Source organism: Staurois parvus, unplaced genomic scaffold (assembly GCF_062004578.1).
Source record: "Staurois parvus isolate SC_StPar_1 unplaced genomic scaffold, SC_StPar_1.0 ptg000251l, whole genome shotgun sequence".
NCBI lineage: Eukaryota > Metazoa > Chordata > Amphibia > Anura > Ranidae > Staurois > Staurois parvus.
In genome coordinates, this window is record NW_028318047.1 from 1,787,258 (window position 1) to 1,809,732 (window position 22,475).

Here is a 22,475-nt window from a genome sequence, read left to right on the forward strand (position 1 = left end):
AAACTCTTGCCAAAACTCATTAGGATTCTATAGGCAAATAGACTTTGCAAGTGCAATGGCACTCTGAAAAGACATTTGCTCCAGAGCTTAGTAAATGAGGGGATGGTTCACTTTACAAAGAACGCCCAATGACATGCAAGCAAAAAAGTTTTTTCATGGCAGGTGAACGGATGATGGAAGTCGACAGAACTTCCCTTCATCTACTAAGCTCTGGAGAAAAATCCCTTGCACAGTGCACAGGGATATACCTCTTCTTCATGTTCAAATCACAAATTGCTAGAGGCATTGAACGATGAGTTACAAATTATTCAAAAAGACATTTAGAAAAAGACAGAAGGCACGCACACTTGGCAAATAAACCTTTCCTTACAGTAAATTTTAAACTATGTCTAATTAACAGTAATATTGTGTACCTCTAAGCATTAGCTGAAATCTTTTCTAGACTTTAGAGCACAACAGCATTGGTGTAAGAGAACCCAAAGCAACCTCTTAGAGATCAGTTTTCATTCATTTGCCATTAAGCTACCTTTTTGTCACAGCATAGGACTAAAACCATTTTTTTTTAAGGTGTGCCTATAATGCCTAAAATTAACTTTAAAAACAACAATGCCACAGTTATGTCCCTCAAAGTCTGAAAAACAACCATAAATCAGATTCAGTATAGACAAAATGATCCAACTTACCTCCTCAAGACTTGTATCTGCTTGAACATCCATAGTCACAGTTGTGTTCATTGTTGGTCAGCAAAGGTAGAGCAGTGAGGTTGCTGAAGTACAGTTTGTGTTTGTTTTATACCAGTTTCAACCTCACACACCCCTTCCTCACCATTCAAATGCAAATTATGTTAATATGTCCACCATTCCTACCCAATATACATTGTATGAAACTACATCCTGTTTCCACCTGAAAAGGGACATTTTCTATTTGAAACTGCTTTCCAGAAAAAAAGTTAATGTTTTAACTCTTGGTATTCTTAAGTGATAATCACAAACTAAAAATATTATAAGAACAAATCATGTCACTAATAGTTAAAAAGCTTTACTAATATAATTCCTCAAGTTGTTGGTGGATATGTCACATTACTTAAGATTGTATTTGGAATGAACTTAGAATCAAATTTACTTTCTACTATTCTAATCAATAGTGGCTACAGTTACATGAATTTAAATTGTGTTTGGATTTGGATTTTGAATACATTTTATAGGCAATAAAATATTTTAGTTTAGGGGTTTTCTGGATAGATTCACACAAATTTAGGTTGTATTTGGAATGAACTTGACCTAGGTGAAATTAACCTAGTTGACAAGTTCCTGTGGATATTTCCCTAACTTTTAACAATCTAAATTAAAGCCCACCTTATACACTCCCTTTGCCTAGTTTTCCAACATTTCTAAGAACACTGCTTTGATGGTTTGCTTTTCTATCTAATAAGCAAATCAGTCTTATAAATGTTATTTATTGGTGTTTAGTTAACTTACACAAAGATCATTTCACATCTTTAGTCACACCATACAATCACCACATTTCATACCGTAGAAGCCTGCATTGAGTTGTTTGATATTTGGTTGTAAAAAGACACAAAGGAAACAATACAATCAGATTTTTTTTTTTCATTTTATTTTTTCAAAAATAAATAAATCAATGAAACAATCATTCATTCTGATTTGTAATGAAACGCTTCAGCAGTCTTTTCTTTGGATGGATCTTTAAGTTGTGTTCTGGTGCATCTGTCTTCGTGTTTTCATTAATTTTCAGATTGTAGCGAGTTTTCATTTGATTTAGTTCTTCTGTTTGTGTTGCACAGTGAGATAATTTGTGACAACACCCATAAGGACAGTCTGCAGTTTTTCTGGGTCTTTTCTCAATAAAGACATACATTTTTATATCGGGTGGTAACAGTCTTGGCCTTTTCCTGGGTCCCATTTGCACTAGGTCTGTGCCACAAATCAAATCCCCTTCATAGCTGTCAGGTGCGAAAAGAAGTCTTTCCTCCATTTCATCTAAGGTTCTCACAGGCAGGGCAGTTGGTCCATCTAGCAAAGCTGGCTTTGGTCTACTGTCAGAAATCTGCAATACAAAAAAGGGGGTGAATATTATATTGTTGTGATAGGTCATCTTTGGATATCTGAAGAAAACATGCCATAAAAGACCCAAAGCAAAGGAAATAATCATCATCTAACAACCTGCTTACATGTACGGTTAAAGGTATAATTTAGGTTTTAATTTGAAATTCATTTGAATGCACTTTTTTTACATTTGAAATATTGACGGTATCTAATTCTTATCTCTTACTCTTCTCTATGGTAACAGCGGATTAGAATTACTTTAAAATTAGCTCAAATAAACAGAAACTCTTGCCAAAACTCATTAGGATTCTATAGGCAAATAGACTTTGCAAGTGCAATGGCACTCTGAAAAGACATTTGCTCCAGAGCTTAGTAAATGAGGGGATGGTTCACTTTATAAAGAACGCCCAATGACATGCAAGAAAAAAAGTTTTTTCATGGCAGGTGAACGGATGATGGAAGTCGACAGAACTTCCCTTCATCTACTAAGCTCTGGAGAAAAATCCCTTGCACAGTGCACAGGGATATACCTCTTCTTCATGTTCAAATCACAAATTGCTAGAGGCATTGAACGATGAGTTACAAATTATTCAAAAAGACATTTAGAAAAAGACAGAAGGCACGCACACTTGGCAAATAAACCTTTCCTTACAGTAAATTTTAAACTATGTCTAATTAACAGTAATATTGTGTACCTCTAAGCATTAGCTGAAATCTTTTCTAGACTTTAGAGCACAACAGCATTGGTGTAAGAGAACCCAAAGCAACCTCTTAGAGATCAGTTTTCATTCATTTGCCATTAAGCTACCTTTTTGTCACAGCATAGGACTAAAACCATTTTTTTTAAGGTGTGCCTATAATGCCTAAAATTAACTTTAAAAACAACAATGCCACAGTTATGTCCCTCAAAGTCTGAAAAACAACCATAAATCAGATTCAGTATAGACAAAATGATCCAACTTACCTCCTCAAGACTTGTATCTGCTTGAACATCCATAGTCACAGTTGTGTTCATTGTTGGTCAGCAAAGGTAGAGCAGTGAGGTTGCTGAAGTACAGTTTGTGTTTGTTTTATACCAGTTTCAACCTCACACACCCCTTCCTCACCATTCAAATGCAAATTATGTTAATATGTCCACCATTCCTACCCAATATACATTGTATGAAACTACATCCTGTTTCCACCTGAAAAGGGACATTTTCTATTTGAAACTGCTTTCCAGAAAAAAAGTTAATGTTTTAACTCTTGGTATTCTTAAGTGATAATCACAAACTAAAAATATTATAAGAACAAATCATGTCACTAATAGTTAAAAAGCTTTACTAATATAATTCCTCAAGTTGTTGGTGGATATGTCACATTACTTAAGATTGTATTTGGAATGAACTTAGAATCAAATTTACTTTCTACTATTCTAATCAATAGTGGCTACAGTTACATGAATTTAAATTGTGTTTGGATTTGGATTTTGAATACATTTTATAGGCAATAAAATATTTTAGTTTAGGGGCTTTCTGGATAGATTCACACAAATTTAGGTTGTATTTGGAATGAACTTGACCTAGGTGAAATTAACCTAGTTGACCAGTTCCTGTGGATATTTCCCTAACTTTTAACAATCTAAATTAAAGCCCACCTTATACACTCCCTTTGCCTAGTTTTCCAACATTTCTAAGAACACTGCTTTGATGGTTTGCTTTTCTATCTAATAAGCAAATCAGTCTTATAAATGTTATTTATTGGTGTTTAGTTAACTTACACAAAGATCATTTCACATCTTTAGTCACACCATACAATCACCACATTTCATACCGTAGAAGCCTGCATTGAGTTGTTTGATATTTGGTTGTAAAAAGACACAAAGGAAACAATACAATCAGATTTTTTTTTTTCATTTTATTTTTTCAAAAATAAATAAATCAATGAAACAATCATTCATTCTGATTTGTAATGAAACGCTTCAGCAGTCTTTTCTTTGGATGGATCTTTAAGTTGTGTTCTGGTGCATCTGTCTTCGTGTTTTCATTAATTTTCAGATTGTAGCGAGTTTTCATTTGATTTAGTTCTTCTGTTTGTGTTGCACAGTGAGATAATTTGTGACAACACCCATAAGGACAGTCTGCAGTTTTTCTGGGTCTTTTCTCAATAAAGACATACATTTTTATATCGGGTGGTAACAGTCTTGGCCTTTTCCTGGGTCCCATTTGCACTAGGTCTGTGCCACAAATCAAATCCCCTTCATAGCTGTCAGGTGCGAAAAGAAGTCTTTCCTCCATTTCATCTAAGGTTCTCACAGGCAGGGCAGTTGGTCCATCTAGCAAAGCTGGCTTTGGTCTACTGTCAGAAATCTGCAATACAAAAAAGGGGGTGAATATTATATTGTTGTGATAGGTCATCTTTGGATATCTGAAGAAAACATGCCATAAAAGACCCAAAGCAAAGGAAATAATCATCATCTAACAACCTGCTTACATGTACGGTTAAAGGTATAATTTAGGTTTTAATTTGAAATTCATTTGAATGCACTTTTTTTACATTTGAAATATTGACGGTATCTAATTCTTATCTCTTACTCTTCTCTATGGTAACAGCGGATTAGAATTACTTTAAAATTAGCTCAAATAAACAGAAACTCTTGCCAAAACTCATTAGGATTCTATAGGCAAATAGACTTTGCAAGTGCAATGGCACTCTGAAAAGACATTTGCTCCAGAGCTTAGTAAATGAGGGGATGGTTCACTTTACAAAGAACGCCCAATGACATGCAAGCAAAAAAGTTTTTTCATGGCAGGTGAACGGATGATGGAAGTCGACAGAACTTCCCTTCATCTACTAAGCTCTGGAGAAAAATCCCTTGCACAGTGCACAGGGATATACCTCTTCTTCATGTTCAAATCACAAATTGCTAGAGGCATTGAACGATGAGTTACAAATTATTCAAAAAGACATTTAGAAAAAGACAGAAGGCACGCACACTTGGCAAATAAACCTTTCCTTACAGTAAATTTTAAACTATGTCTAATTAACAGTAATATTGTGTACCTCTAAGCATTAGCTGAAATCTTTTCTAGACTTTAGAGCACAACAGCATTGGTGTAAGAGAACCCAAAGCAACCTCTTAGAGATCAGTTTTCATTCATTTGCCATTAAGCTACCTTTTTGTCACAGCATAGGACTAAAACCATTTTTTTTAAGGTGTGCCTATAATGCCTAAAATTAACTTTAAAAACAACAATGCCACAGTTATGTCCCTCAAAGTCTGAAAAACAACCATAAATCAGATTCAGTATAGACAAAATGATCCAACTTACCTCCTCAAGACTTGTATCTGCTTGAACATCCATAGTCACAGTTGTGTTCATTGTTGGTCAGCAAAGGTAGAGCAGTGAGGTTGCTGAAGTACAGTTTGTGTTTGTTTTATACCAGTTTCAACCTCACACACCCCTTCCTCACCATTCAAATGCAAATTATGTTAATATGTCCACCATTCCTACCCAATATACATTGTATGAAACTACATCCTGTTTCCACCTGAAAAGGGACATTTTCTATTTGAAACTGCTTTCCAGAAAAAAAGTTAATGTTTTAACTCTTGGTATTCTTAAGTGATAATCACAAACTAACAATATTATAAGAACAAATCATGTCACTAATAGTTAAAAAGCTTTACTAATATAATTCCTCAAGTTGTTGGTGGATATGTCACATTACTTAAGATTGTATTTGGAATGAACTTAGAATCAAATTTACTTTCTACTATTGTAATCAATAGTGGCTACAGTTACATGAATTTAAATTGTGTTTGGATTTGGATTTTGAATACATTTTATAGGCAATAAAATATTTTAGTTTAGGGGTTTTCTGGATAGATTCACACAAATTTAGGTTGTATTTGGAATGAACTTGACCTAGGTGAAATTAACCTAGTTGACCAGTTCCTGTGGATATTTCCCTAACTTTTAACAATCTAAATTAAAGCCCACCTTATACACTCCCTTTGCCTAGTTTTCCAACATTTCTAAGAACACTGCTTTGATGGTTTGCTTTTCTATCTAATAAGCAAATCAGTCTTATAAATGTTATTTATTGGTGTTTAGTTAACTTACACAAAGATCATTTCACATCTTTAGTCACACCATACAATCACCACATTTCATACCGTAGAAGCCTGCATTGAGTTGTTTGATATTTGGTTGTAAAAAGACACAAAGGAAACAATACAATCAGATTTTTTTTTTTCATTTTATTTTTTCAAAAATAAATAAATCAATGAAACAATCATTCATTCTGATTTGTAATGAAACGCTTCAGCAGTCTTTTCTTTGGATGGATCTTTAAGTTGTGTTCTGGTGCATCTGTCTTCGTGTTTTCATTAATTTTCAGATTGTAGCGAGTTTTCATTTGATTTAGTTCTTCTGTTTGTGTTGCACAGTGAGATAATTTGTGACAACACCCATAAGGACAGTCTGCAGTTTTTCTGGGTCTTTTCTCAATAAAGACATACATTTTTATATCGGGTGGTAACAGTCTTGGCCTTTTCCTGGGTCCCATTTGCACTAGGTCTGTGCCACAAATCAAATCCCCTTCATAGCTGTCAGGTGCGAAAAGAAGTCTTTCCTCCATTTCATCTAAGGTTCTCACAGGCAGGGCAGTTGGTCCATCTAGCAAAGCTGGCTTTGGTCTACTGTCAGAAATCTGCAATACAAAAAAGGGGGTGAATATTATATTGTTGTGATAGGTCATCTTTGGATATCTGAAGAAAACATGCCATAAAAGACCCAAAGCAAAGGAAATAATCATCATCTAACAACCTGCTTACATGTACGGTTAAAGGTATAATTTAGGTTTTAATTTGAAATTCATTTGAATGCACTTTTTTTACATTTGAAATATTGACGGTATCTAATTCTTATCTCTTACTCTTCTCTATGGTAACAGCGGATTAGAATTACTTTAAAATTAGCTCAAAGAAACAGAAACTCTTGCCAAAACTCATTAGGATTCTATAGGCAAATAGATTTTGCAAGTGCAATGGCACTCTGAAAAGACATTTGCTCCAGAGCTTAGTAAATGAGGGGATGGTTCACTTTACAAAGAACGCCCAATGACATGCAAGAAAAAAAGTTTTTTCATGGCAGGTGACCGGATGATGGAAGTCGACAGAACTTCCCTTCATCTACTAAGCTCTGGAGAAAAATCCCTTGCACAGTGCACAGGGATATACCTCTTCTTCATGTTCAAATCACAAATTGCTAGAGGCATTGAACGATGAGTTACAAATTATTCAAAAAGACATTTAGAAAAAGACAGAAGGCACGCACACTTGGCAAATAAACCTTTCCTTACAGTAAATTTTAAACTATGTCTAATTAACAGTAATATTGTGTACCTCTAAGCATTAGCTGAAATCTTTTCTAGACTTTAGAGCACAACAGCATTGGTGTAAGAGAACCCAAAGCAACCTCTTAGAGATCAGTTTTCATTCATTTGCCATTAAGCTACCTTTTTGTCACAGCATAGGACTAAAACCATTTTTTTTAAGGTGTGCCTATAATGCCTAAAATTAACTTTAAAAACAACAATGCCACAGTTATGTCCCTCAAAGTCTGAAAAACAACCATAAATCAGATTCAGTATAGACAAAATGATCCAACTTACCTCCTCAAGACTTGTATCTGCTTGAACATCCATAGTCACAGTTGTGTTCATTGTTGGTCAGCAAAGGTAGAGCAGTGAGGTTGCTGAAGTACAGTTTGTGTTTGTTTTATACCAGTTTCAACCTCACACACCCCTTCCTCACCATTCAAATGCAAATTATGTTAATATGTCCACCATTCCTACCCAATACACATTGTATGAAACTACATCCTGTTTCCACCTGAAAAGGGACCTTTTCTATTTGAAACTGCTTTCCAGAAAAAAAGTTAATGTTTTAACTCTTGGTATTCTTAAGTGATAATCACAAACTAAAAATATTATAAGAACAAATCATGTCACTAATAGATAAAAAGCTTTCCTAATATAATTCCTCAAGTTGTTGGTGGATATGTCACATTACTTAAGATTTATATTTGGAATGAACTTAGTATCAAATTTCCTTTCTACTATTCTAATCAATAGTGGCTACAGTTACATGAATTTAAATTGTGTTTGGATTTGGATTTTAAATACATTTTATAGGCAATAAAATATTTTAGTTTAGGGGTTTTCTGGATAGATTCACACAAATTTAGGTTGTATTTGGAATGAACTTGACCTAGGTGAAATTAACCTAGTTGACCAGTTCCTGTGGATATTTCCCTAACTTTTAACAATCTAAATTAAAGCCCACCTTATACATTCCCTTTGCCTAGTTTTCCAACATTTCTAAGAACACTGCTTTGATGGTTTGCTTTTCTATCTAATAAGCAAATCAGTCTAAAAAATGTTATTTATTGGTGTTTAGTTAACTTACACAAATATCATTTCACATCTTTAGTCACACCATACAATCACCACATTTCATACCGTAGAAGCCTGCATTGAGTTGTTTGATATTTGGTTGTAAAAAGACACAAAGGAAACAATACAATCAGATTTTTTTTTTTCATTTTATTTTTTCAAAAATAAATAAATCAATGAAACCATCATTCATTCTGATTTTTAAAGAAATGCTTCAGCAGTCTTTTCTTTGGATGGATCTTTAAGTAGTGTTTGGTCCAACTGTCGTGTTTTCACAAACATTCAGATTGTAGAGAGTTTTCATTTGATTTAGTTCTTCTTTTTGTTTTGTATAGTTAGATAATTTGTGACAACACCCATAAGGACAGTGCAGTTTTTTTTGGGTCTTTATTTCAATAAAGACACATTTTAATATTCGGTTGTAAAAGTCTTTGCCTTTTCCTGGATCCCACTTGATCTATGCCATAAATCCATTCCCCTTCGTAGCTGTCAGGTATGAAAGAAAGTTTTTCCTCTATTTCATATGGTAAATCTCAAATTTTCTAAATGGCAGGGCAGTTGATCCAGGTAGCAAAGCTGACCAATGGAATGGTCTGCTGTCAGATATATGGAAAAAAGGGGGTGAATATTATATTGTTGTGATAGGTCATCTTTGGATATCTGAAGAAAACATGCCATAAAAGACCCAAAGCAAAGGAAATAATGATCATCTAACAACCTGCTTACATTTTTGGTCAAGGGTATCAATAACTTTCCTGTATCCAAATATCATTGTAGTATATAATAAAAGAGGGTGAAAAGAGATGTTGGTACTAAATGGCCATAGAGGAATGGAATTAGGAAAGGAGAAAGAAAAAGGGGGGAAGTGTGGTGGAGGGAACAGAAAAGATAGGTAGAGGAGGGGTTGTCACTCACTAGGGGTGTTCTTATGAGGACCATGAATTTTGAGTCAGGATCTAGAAACTACGGAACCATGCTCACTCTTCCTGGACGCTGGGCATCACCTGTAGGTTGTGTTCAGCAGTAGTATAGTATCTCCTCTCGGCCTTTTGGCTAAGATCAAGTGTAGTATCTGTTCTTATCAGTGTCCAGTGGGGGTGCTCTCGACCATTCTAGTTTACGGGGATGGTTGTTGTATAGTACCCTCACTGGTATGATGGGTGTCCGGAAGGCTAGTACCGGAGGGACAGAAACCAGGGAGCGCCATGATTCGTTCTGGGGCCTTGGGAGTAATTCCTCTGGGGAGACCGGAAAGTCCCAGTACCTCCTGATCTGAACGTGCTACCTTGGTCTGGCCTGGGGCTGGGGACGCAAAAAGTCCGCAAACTCAGTGCCCCCTGGGGAAGACGCTCTCAGGGGTGTCACTAGTAACACTTGGGTGTGGGACCCCACGGTGTGAAGATGACACATGGCCACTGTTTTTTCACCTCTTTTTGCACAGCGCCCTAAGGACCAGGCCTTTTGGCTAAGTCCAGGGCAATTTTTGCTACGGGCCTCAGGGCCTGGTCTGTGCACATTTCGGCACGGTACCATTTTTTTATTTTTTCTTTCTTTACTTAATTTAATTTATTACACTCCCACGTATTGTCACTTTTTGCTTTCTTATGTGTGTGCTTTCACGGATGGAGGGTGTGGGTCCTCGGGCCTACCCTGAAGTCTAGGGGGAGGATGTGTGGCCATACGGTTCCTTCCTCCCCTGATCCCTAGAGGACTCTTCTTCGGGAGAGTCCCCTTGCCTAGTACTGAATGTCCGGCTTCGGCTTGGCATAGGGAACGGTGGTTCACCCGGCCTTTTGGTCAGGAGGACCAAGTGGGAACCTAGTCCCCGTCAGGAGCTTCGTGCCCCGGGGGATCAGGGACAGCGGTCCAAGCCCCTTTAGGGGTCTGACACAGCACACCCCTAAGTGCACGTTTTTCGTGTGGTGTTTTGCACTTGCACTTTTTTGCGGACACTTACGGGTTTTTTCGATATAGTTGCACGTTTGCGGACTTAAAAAAAAAAAAAAAAAAAAAAAGTAGTATAGTATCTCCATTTCTCTCTAAATTTTTCCTCAGGTGACAGTCAGGTTCTCTATGTGGAGGATAGTTTTGGAATACCAGAGTAATTTATTCAATGGTTGTGATTGCTTCCACAGATGTAATGCAGGCCTCAATGCATTTGATAGATGGATAGTGAGGGATGCTTTATATTTTGGGAGGGATCTTTCTGGAGAATACAGACTACGGCATTCTTACCTAAATCAACTGATGTCAGTTGTTTAGTTGTTGGTGTAACATCCTCCCAGAATTACTGCAATTTTGGCAGTACCAGAAAATATGGATCAGCTGGCCAACAGTCTTGGAGCTTCGCCAACAAATGTCTGGGACATTATGGTCTATTTTGTGCAGCACATAAGGCACCCTGTACCACCTGGACAATATCTTATATCCCATTTCCTGGTACTTGTTTGTTATTGATGATTTGTGGAACAGATAGGGGATCATGTTGGCTTGTTGAGCTGAGCATGTAATCTCAAGATCCAATTCCTATTGCCGTATAAGCAATGGGTAGGACTCAGCAGGGAGTGTGCTCAGTAGATTGTACAAGAGTGAGATCATATGTCTAGATGGTTCCCCATTCTTGCAGAGACATTCAAGCTTCGACAGTGGATGGGGGTATAGTTGGATTTCACTAATGTCTGGAGATAGATTGATCTTATGATCGACTTGTGCACAAATAGTCTATTTGTTCTTTCCCAAATGATCAGTGCCACCAGCAGCACTAATCAGTGTATTATGACAGTGGGGAAGGCTTCCTACTAGCAGCATACAATAGAACAGTGGGAAGGATTCTCCTATCCAACTTGAATGTTTGGATGGGAGAATTGGCTCCTTTTTTTCTGTTCAACCTGCTAGTGAAATGAATTAAATTTATCATTTATGGCCAGCCTAACAATATGTGACAGAGTGCCACGGTAATGGCCTACATCACAAGCACAAATAGTGCCATAGAAAAGGAGGAAACTTTGCCTAGTCATCCTAGCTATTGGGAATGGTGAGAGATCAATGGCAATTTTAATTTGGGCAGTGGTGCGTTATATGGATTCACAACCTACCTATGAGCACCCTGTTGAAAGCCCATAACCTGAAGATATATATCCAGGTAACAAAATTAAAAGCCTTTTAAATATCTAATGTTCTCAGTATTCCAGTTCCTTGGTACTCTGGGAAAATAAGCAGGTGAGTAAACACTATGTGCAGATTATTGTCAGTAGATTTATAGTATGTGTTTTAAAGCCAGATTGGTTCCTGTCCAAGTGTTTCTAGTTTTCATTAGTCTGATTTCCAGGATTTTGGTTAGGAATTTTAGGTCATAATTCAGCAAGGAGATGGGGCAGAATAATGAACAGAGTAAGTGTCTTTGCCTGGTTTGGAGCTAAGAACAATATGAGCATAATACATGAATAGAAAGTTTCATGGAGTCCTGGCAATAGGCATAGAGCTACTTCAACTTAGAGCTCCATACAATTTGTACCACTCATTCTGATGATCATCTGGCCCCAGGGACATGTCCCCAGGAAAACATCCAATGGCTAGCTCTATTTCATCAGTGGATATCCCTGTCTCCAACATGGAGACTATCTCCAGGAGTAAAGAGGGGACTGAGAGATTACTTTTGGGATTTCAGTTGTCTCCAAGAGGATAAGTGCAGTCAATATTCACACCAAATATAAACTACACAAATCAATACATCAAAAGTTGCTGATAAAACATTGTTTAGTGATTTTACCACTCCTCCTAAATGCATATAATCAAAAGCAGTAATGTAGCACACCCATATATAATCACTTGTCCAAAAAAGTCCCAAATAATGAAAAGTCCATTCAGAAGTGTGCGTCCCACAACCAATGTGTGATTTGACCACACTCCTAAACCCATATAATCATAAACAGTGATTATATATGGGTGTACTACATCACTGTTTATGATTATATACTCTTGGAGGCGATTGATATCTTCTAAGTTATAAAGTGCTATAGACAATAGAGGGTTCAATAACAGATCTCAAACTCTTGAAGAATGAGATGGAGACCTATGTCTATGTTCTGTTCTGTATACAGGGGTGGTGGTTTGTCAACGTTATGCAAGGATGCTAAAACGTTACTAATTTTTTCCCTTTTTCAAACAATTCTTAGTGAATTTCTGACTGTCACTGTGTGTCATTGAGGGTCATTTAGAGCTAGGTCACTTCTAGCCTGTAGTAAGGCCTGATAAGTTTCTTCATCAGCAGTATATATATACGTATAAGCAGCGGGTGCTTCCAACTCCTTCAAATGTCTGGTTTCTTTCTTTATAGTCTTCTTTAGCTGCTTGATATTGCTCCCCTGCATGGCTGTCTTAAAGTTGTCCTAATCCATCTGTGGAGGGGCAGAATTGTTGATTATTGTTCAGTACTGTACAGCATTGTCTGTCTTAAATTCCTGTACTTGCTAATTCTGAATTTGCCTCAGGGCACGTTGCTGGCAGGCTGTAGTATTGCCACCTTCCACTGTGATTGCTATTTTCAAAGAGGCATGAATACATAGGCCCAGGGGAGGAAAATTAAAAAATAACTAAAAAATTAAAATTAAAAAATTAAGCAGACTTGAAGGAGCACTTGGTCTTTTATCTGTCATCACTCTTGTAAGTAGCATCACAAAGAAAAGCCAGAGCTTTTAACAGGTTTTGTTGCAAAAAGCTAGATCAATACAGGAGCTAAACCTAAGAGGGTGAATAAATGGTCATATGCCCTGCTACTTGAATGTTCCGATCTCCACATCTCTATCAATTTGTCAGGGCTCAGCACAGATGATGACCAGATATGTAGCTACACCAAGAAACTGGTACCAGACCATATGTTATTATCTTTAAAGTGAGATTTATTTACAGTGAATGCAAGATAACTACACACCAGTGCAATAAACATGAAATGTAAGATAATCTGAACGACATGCCAAAATGCAGAAACTAATCTAACTAAATACACAAATATGTACAAGTGGGAAAAATGCAAGGCAGGGGAAACATAGAGGGGCAGATGGGAAGGAGGGAAACAAGACTGAGAAATGAGCAAGGCAGCAAGGTACTGCGTACAGGGCAGGGGCGAGAGCAGGAACATGAGTTAATGGCAACAGATTTTGGCAGCAGCACGGCAAACAGGATACAAGGCAGGAACAAACAAAACACTGATGCACTGCTTATTAATGGAAGAAGCATTATATGTCCTGTTAGCAGCTGAACCCAGTTGGAACTAGTTACTGGGGCCTGCTGACCTCTGAAAGACACCTGCTGGTGGACACTGAAACTAGTTTTCAGCGCAGAGATCCACAGCACCACCAGCAGGTGAACCAGGTCATGACACAGTTCCAAGGCCTGAGCCCAGTTTTCAACTTGATCAGATGTTGTTATAAGAAATGTATGGTGGTTGTTATTGCAAGCCTCATTCTAAAAAAGTTAGATACCTGGCCTTGTCTTATTTCAGCATTTAAATGATAACACTGTGATATTTAAAAATGCCAATACTACTACTATGCTACTACAGTTGAGAACAACAGGTGTGATGGTGTGGAGGACTGGTGGCCAGTGCAATGGAGACTTGGCTGCTGATGCAGTGAAGATTTGGCTACAGAATTAATGGAGACTAGGATGTGATACAACAAACCGTTGTCTGTGGGCACAGGGGAGACTTGGTTGTGGGTACAGTGGAGGATTGATTGAGGGGCATCAGAGGATTGGCATTAGGTGCAGTGGGTTGTGAGCACAAAGGTGATGCTGTGGCATACAGAGATTTAGAAAGCTTAGAGGAGCCTAGTAACTCCTTGCTTGAGTAGAGACTATGGGGTGGATTAGCTAAAGACAAATAAGTTAACAAGGGAACTTTTGTTTGCTTAGTGAATGAGGTGAAGGTCTGCTGATTTCTATATTTGAATCATTTGCAAGCAAAAATATATTTTTATTTTCCTTACATGTGAATGAATATTCTTGGAAAAGTGATTTTTCACTATATTCACAAAGCTAATAGAAAATTCCCTTTCAAATGAACAACCTTCTTGTCTTTTAGTAAATCAACCCCTATATGTCCCACTCGAGCTTAAGTAACCAAACAATGTTATGTGGTGCTTCGTGTGACAGAATGTTACCGTAAAACCTGCACAGGTACAATAAGTAACTGTGACATAACTCTTTACATTTGTACAAAGTGCAACTAAATCCCCCTATCCTTTACAGCCAAGGAAGTGTCCGTCAACACTTTTGTTTGATGCACGTGTTGTGCATCGGAGTGCTTGACAGCTTGGTTGAGAGCACAAGCAATTGTGACAATTATCATTCAAGGCATGCCTTGAATGTAACTGTTTGGGGAAACAGATAAATTGATAGGTTTGGTTTTGCTGTAACCTACACTGGCCTGTCCTAAACCTGAAATTGAACATTTGAATTCATTATTCAGAGTGATGTTGGAAGTTGAGTTGTTTCTATTAGCCTATGAGGATGTGTTGATGGCCCTCAGGGGGCCTATACCACAAATGTGGATATAGGTCATTAAGCACTTTTCTGGGTCCCTTTCTTGCCCCTACTTGTGATCTGAAAGGTAGGAGTGATGATTACATGGTCAAATGCCTAGGAGATTTATACTCACCTGTGTTTAGTGCTCCTCCTGCTACAATATGTAAGTAAAATTATTTACAGGTGAAACTAAAAAAATTAGAATAACGTGCAAAAGTTCATTTATTTCAGTAATGCAACTTAAAAGGTGAAACTAATATATGAGATAGACTCATTACATGCAAAGCAAGATAGTTCAAGCCGTGATTTGTCATAATTGTGATGATTATGGCTTACAGCTCATGAAAACCCCAAATCCACAATCTCAGAAAATTAGAATATTGTGAAAAGGTGCAAGTCCCTTTCTAATCCACTAATTAAGCCATAACACCTGCAAAGGGTTCCTGAGCCTTTAAATGGCCTCTCAGTCTGGTTCAGTAGGAATCACAATCATGGGAAAGACTGCTGACCTGAGAGTTGTGCAGAAAACCATCATTGACACCCTCCATAAGGAGGGAAAGCCTCAAAAGGTAATTGCAAAAGAAGTTGGATGTTCCCAAAGTGCTGTATCAAAGCACATTAATAGAAAGTTATGTGGAAGGGAAAAGTGTGGAAGAAAAAGGTGCATAACCAGCAAGGATGACCGCAGCCTGGAGAGGATTGTCAGGAAAAGGCCATTCAAAAGTGTTGGGGACTTTCACAAGGAGTGGACTGAGGCTGGAATCAGTGCATCAAGAGCCACAACAGACGGATCCAGGACATGGGTTTCCAATGTCGTATTCCTCTTGTCAAGCCGCTCATGAACAACAAACAACGTCAGAAGCACCTTACCTGGGCTGAAGAAAAACAGACCTGGTCTGTTGCTCAGTGGTCCAAAGTCCTCTTTTCTGATGAGAGCAACTTTTGCATGTCATTTGGAAACCAAGGTCCCAGAGTATGGAGGAAGAATGGAGAGGCACACACTGCAAGATGCTTGAAGTCCTGTGTGAAGTTTCCACAGTCTGTGTTGATTTGGGGAGCCATGTCATCTGCAAGTGTTGGTCCACTGTGCTTCATTAAGGCCAGGGTCAACGCAGCCGTCTACCAGGAGAGTTTGGAGCGCTTCATGCTTCCTTCCACAGATGAGCTTTACGGGGATGCTGACTTCATTTTCCAGCAGGACCTGCCCACACTGCCAAAAGCACCAAAACCTGGTCCAATGACCGTGGGATTACTGTGCTTAATTGGCCAGCAAACTCGCCTGACCTGAACCCCATAGAGAATCTATGGAGCATTGCCAAGAGAAAGATGAGAGACATGAGACTGAACAATGCAGAAAAGCTGAAGGCCGCTATTGAAGCATCCTGGTCTTCCATAGCACCTCAGCAGTGCCACAGGCTGATAGCTTCCATGCCACGCCGCATTGAATCAGTAATTGCTGCAAAAGGGGCCCAAACCAAGTACTGAGTACATATGCATGCTTACACTTTTCAGAGGTCCGATATTGTTTATATGTACAATCCTTGTTTTATTGATTGCATGTAATATTCTAATTTTCTGAGATTGTGGATTTGGGGTTTTCATGAGCTGTAAGCCATAATCATCACAATTATGACAAATCACGGCTTGAACTATCTTGCTTTGCATGTAATGAGTCTATCTCATATGTTAGTTTCACCTTTTAAGTTGCATTACTGAAATAAATGAACTTTTGCACGTTATTCTAATTTTTTGAGTTTCACCTGTAATTTGATCTATATAATAAAAAACCATATGGGCATGATCTGTTAATTTCTGTTATTTTGTTTATTTCCAACCTGTTGTATCTTTTCTCATTAAGACTTTGAACTTCAAGCATTTGTGCCTAGGATTGCCTGTTTTGTATCAACTGGATGTTGGACTATGATGTGTATATAAGTTATTTTACATTTCCAGGATGTGAGTGTTCTGTTATTGACTAAATACTAATTCATTTATTTGGGGGTATTATTTATAAAGTTTTCACAAAAATGTGCAAAAGGTCAATCACTGTTTAACAGTTTTAAACCAATATGTATGGCTCATAAAATCAGTTGATGCTGTAAAAATTGGCTGAATTGACAATTCAAAAATCAAATGTTCATGGCCAGCAATAGGAGTCTGGTTTAAGTGTTGTCCGTTCTGTAGTCAGCATCAGTTAATAATAATTATTCATAGCTGGAAGCACAAAAAAACAACGTAAATCTTTTATGAACCACAGATGAACAGTTTGTTCATGATATTATTGACTATAATCATAAAGTTCTCACTAGTCCTTTATTTTCTGCCGCACACCATGTTTAACCACTTCCAGCTACGTATTTATACATCGTTGGATGGAAAGGGTGATATCTCTGTCATTAGTGAAGCTGTAGCGATAACCGAGATACCATTTTTTTCATCCGGAGATTCCCTTCACTGTAAAAGTATTCCCAGTTGCTAATAATAAATAAATAATTTAAATAATCTTGCGCACTTCTATGGAAATCAACTTCACCTCTAATAAATCATCACAATGTGTAATAATAATCAAAATTTATAACCTAATTTAAGCAATATATAGCCACTAATGCACTCAAGACCTTATCTCATATCAGGTATAACATACAAATACAGTGATTAGTGCAGCGCTACAACATAAATAATAAATCACAAAAATGTGTAAACAAGTTTATTTTTCTTCATTGCAGTGCTTCCATCCTTCGTCCATGCGTAAGTCTTTAAAATAAGGCAGGGGTCTTGGATGATGTCACAATGCTCCACAGAGCTAGCGGTGTTCATGGAGTGAGGCCACTGCAACCATTGTGGATTATCCATTGCTCAGGTTTGTGGATATCGGACAAATACTGCATATAGATGCTGATTTTATTTGGTGCAATTGGGCAACCATCACATGTGAGTGTGCATTTTGTTTTGGTATAGATATATTAGAATGTTTGTTTTAAAGTTTACGCACTATGTGGAGTCTTTTATTTATGAGGTGATGTGATGAATGGAGTATAAATCCAGAGAAGCTGTGAATGGTAATTGGGGTCCACCAAGTTGAACTTCAGTGTCCACATTGGGATGAAAAGCGCAGTGAGACCAAACATAACACTATGTAAAGCCACACTGCTAGAGGTGAGCAGATATCTGGTGGTTGAGTTTTTGCTCCTTTCAGAGCACTTGGTGTTTAAATAAGGAAATAAGGATAGAAGCACTGCAATGAAAACAAATGAACTTGTTTACACATTTTTGTGATTTATTATTTATCTTGTAGTGCTGCAGTAATCACTGTATTTGTATATTATTCCTAGTACCATGTTTCCCCGAAAATAAGACAGTCTTATATTTTTTGGGGCTCAAAAAAACACACTAGGTCTTATTTTCGGAGTAGGTCTTATTTTTTTAATGTACAGGTGTGGACAGGGGGTGTAGAGGTGAGCTGCAGGCAGTTGTGGATGAGGGTTACTAAAGAAAGGGACAGCTGATGACAGATGACAGTTGTGAGCTGCAGTCAGGTGTTTGTAGAGGTGAATTGACAGGTGAGTTTCAAACAGGGTGCAGAGATGAGCCACAGACAGGGTGCAGGGGTGAGTTACAGACAGGGGATGCAGAAGTGAGCTTCGGGTCCTATCTTCCCACACAGTGCACCAAGCGCACTCGCTCACCACTCAGCCTCTTCCTCACTGGCCAATGATCACCCCTGGGGCATTGCCTTCCATGCATTATGCTGCAGGATGAGATACCCCGCCCCACCCCTAAACACACTGCACCCTCAGATATCTGTTCCTTCCCTGTCCCACAGTGAGTACAGAGGTAGGGGGGTTCTGTGGGAGCAGATGGTGCTGTTATTTACAAGAGGGATTGTCACTTGGAAACACAAAAGCCACGCTTCTGTGTTTATAGGAGACAGTAGATATTGGTGTACACAGGGTCAGTGCCAGAGGTGGTGGAACAGCTGATCACAACTAGGTCTTATTTTCAGGGTAGGTCTTATACTTCAGCAATTCCCAAAAACAGTACTAGGTCTTATTTTTGGGGTAGGTCTTATTTTCGGGGAAACAGGGTAGCTATAGAGCCACTGGACTACTTTTATAAGAGACAAAAGGGGGTCCCCCCTCCTGTTGCTGCTACCTTTACCAGGTGATTGGGAGGCCCAGTAAGGATGCCACCAATAGTATTCGCCCCTACATGTGATCCGAAAGTTAGGAGTGATGATTAGGAGGATTTCACCACTCCCGATTTTTGTTTCTTTGTTTATAAGCTGTTACCGACTTGTGAAGCAGCAGATTAAACCGATCTCAGTTTGATCTGCTGCATTGGAGGTCAGAGGAGAGCCTGACCTCTATAAAGAGGATCTGTCATAGCCAATGCTATCACAAGGATTAGACAAACAAACATGTGATGAAAACAAACTAAAAAAGTACAGTGTAAATAAATAATGAAATTAAAAAAATGTAAAGCGCCCCCACCCACCTGGTCCCACATGCATATAGTCAGAGTCAGAGCAATAATTCTAATTCAAGACCTCCTGGGTAACTCTAAACTGGCAACCTGTAAAGGCTTTTAAAGCATCAACTATGGAGATTTGCAGGTACTGTAGTTTGGCGCAATTCCACAGGCAAATGCAATTTTAAAGTGGGACATGTTTAGTATCTATTTATCTGGTGTAACATCATCTTTTATATTTTGTAAAGAAATGGGTATTTTATGGAGTTTCTGTGTGTTAAAATTCATTAAAGTGTATTTTTTCTACAAAAAATTGAGTTTGAAAAACCACTGTGTAAATATCATATGTAAAAATATGCAACATCCATCATTTTATTCTCTAGGGCCTATGCATAAAAATGTATACATTTTTGGTGTTCTAAGTAGTTTTCTAGAAAAAAATGATTTTTTTTTACATGTAGGAGAATAATATCAGGATGTAGCCAGAACTGGGTTTACCTACGTGCACCTACACAGTCACACAGCATGTCTTTGTGAAGGTAAGCACCCACAGGTCTCTTTTCAACGCTTTCAAAATTCATTACATTAAATTCTAGCATATACAGTAGTCTTATAGCTAGAATCTTCTTGTACTTTCAGTATGGACACTTGGTTCTTTTACTTCATCCTATCCTCATGCTCTCTGCTTTGCAATAGCCACCTATCAGCACAAAAAAATGTTGGTAAGCAGTCAAGAGACAGTCTGTCATTTCTTCTTTATTCCCTGCAAGGTGAAGCAATTATCTTACTATAAAAGCATGATGTTAATTGCTGACTTGTATATGATTTCCTGTTTTCTCCATTTTGCATAACACATTCCACTTTGTGAGCACTGCTTCATCTTGTAGAATGTAAGCAGTTGACGGAGACCATCAATAAGAATTCCACAATGAAGACCACAATCTTTCCAAAGTAGAGAGATGAACTTTATAAAGCATAGAGAAGAACACAAGCGTGAGAAATGGGACAGCATGTTCCCCAATCAGGACCTGACGTGTTTTTCACTTGTAGATAAAGGTACCAATCTGAAAAAAAATGGATTCTCTGACACTGGTACCATTATACCAGAAAGAAAATATAGCATCATTCTGGTAACAAGTATACAATTATAATATGTAAATAGAAGTTTATTAATGATTTCATGCACAAGTCTGCATTTGTCTTATTCACTTATTGACTTTAGTGGCGGTGGATACAAAATGTGAACATTTATTGTTTTCACTTGGTAAAAGCATACCAAACCTTTGTGAGGAGTGCCATATAGTGCAAAAAAAAAAGTCCTGAATGAATCACAAAGACAAAGCTGAAAACCACAACCCTATTTCATTTTCAACTTTATGATACAATAAACAGATATCACTAGTACATAACTGATTTGAAATCTTTTTTTCTGTGACCATTGGCCAATCCAAAACTGGCCATGCTAACTTATGTTGGCTACAGTATAGATAACCAAGGTTTCAGTAAAGCTTGACAAATGCTTAGCAGAAAATGTACAGTTTTTTTTTTTAAGTCTGCAAACGTGCAAACTACAACGAAAAACCCGTAAGTGATCACAAAAAAAGTGCAAGTGCGAACACCACACGAAAAAGTGCACTTAGGGGTGTGCTTTTGTCCTACCCCTAAAGGGGCTGGACCACTACCCTGATCCCCCGGGGCACGAAGCTCCTGACAGGGACAAGGTTCCCATTTGGTCCTCCTGGCCAAAAGGCCTGGTGGACCACCGTTCCTTGTGTCCAGCCGAAGCCGGACACCCAGTACTTGGTCAGGGGGCTCTCCCGAAGAGAAAACCCCCTAGGGATCAGGGGAGGAAGGAACCAAAAGGCCACACATCCTCCCCCTAGACTTCAGGGAAGGCCCGAGGACCCACACCCTCCATCCTGTGAAAAACACACACAAAAGCAAGAAAAAGTGACAAAATGTGGGAGTGAATAAATTAAATAAATAGAAAATAAAAAAGTGGTACCGTGCCAAATTGTGCACAGACGAGGCCCTGAGGCCTGTAGCAAAAATTGCCCTGGTCCTAGCCAAAAGGCCTGGTTCTAAGGGTGCTGTGCAAAAAGAGTGTAAAAACAGTGACCTTGTGCCATCTTCACACAGTGGGGTCCCACACCCAGGTGTTACTAGTGGCACCCCTGAGGGCGTCTACTCAGGGGGCACTGAGTTTGCGGACTTTCTGCCTTCCCAGCCCCTGGCCAGACCAGGTAGATCCGTCCAAATCAGGAGGTACTGGGTCCTTCAGACGTTCCAAAGGGGAATTACTCCCAGGCCCCAGCTACGTGTGGGCGTCCCGGTTTCTGTTCCCCTCGTAATAGCCATCCAGACCCCCATCATACCAGTGAGGGTACTATACAACAGCCATCCCCGCAAAGCTAGAATGGCTGGGAGCACCCCCACTGGACACTGATAAGAACAGATTTTTTTTTAATTCTTTTATTAAAATGTATCAAAAAAAATAATTCACAAATAATAACAAAACAAAAATTTTCCAGTTTACAGATTCAAAAAAAACAAAAAGGCCAGAATCGAACAAGAAGACAAAATTCATCACAACAACCTCGACTATCAACATCACGAAAAATTACATACATTTCAAAAAACAAATAAATACGTGAAAATAAAGTTTAAATCAATTTGAAAAATAAAAATAAAATCTACAGACATAATAAACAAAATAAACATTAAACATTTCCAGGTTTGCGTGTGAAGTCTCATCTCGTTTTTCCTTCTTTTATACAGCAACATCCATATACGATGATCCATATGCACCAGCAATAAGGTGATCCTCATATAACATAAGAAAAACACCCAAAAAAACCCCATGACCATCACTGAAATGTACTCCATAACCCCAAATTATGAAAAATTACAAACAAGACCCCAAAACACATAACCCACAAAACACCCTATCCAACCACCCACCCACCCACCCCACCCCTT

The 22,475-nt window shown here is 38.2% G+C and overlaps 1 pseudogene; it reads left to right on the plus strand.

Moving 5' to 3' along the window:
- Positions 1 to 9,540: 9,540 nt before the first annotated feature.
- LOC149459620 (U2 spliceosomal RNA) lies at positions 9,541 to 9,655 on the plus strand (annotated as a pseudogene).
- The last annotated feature ends 12,820 nt before the right edge of the window (positions 9,656 to 22,475 follow it).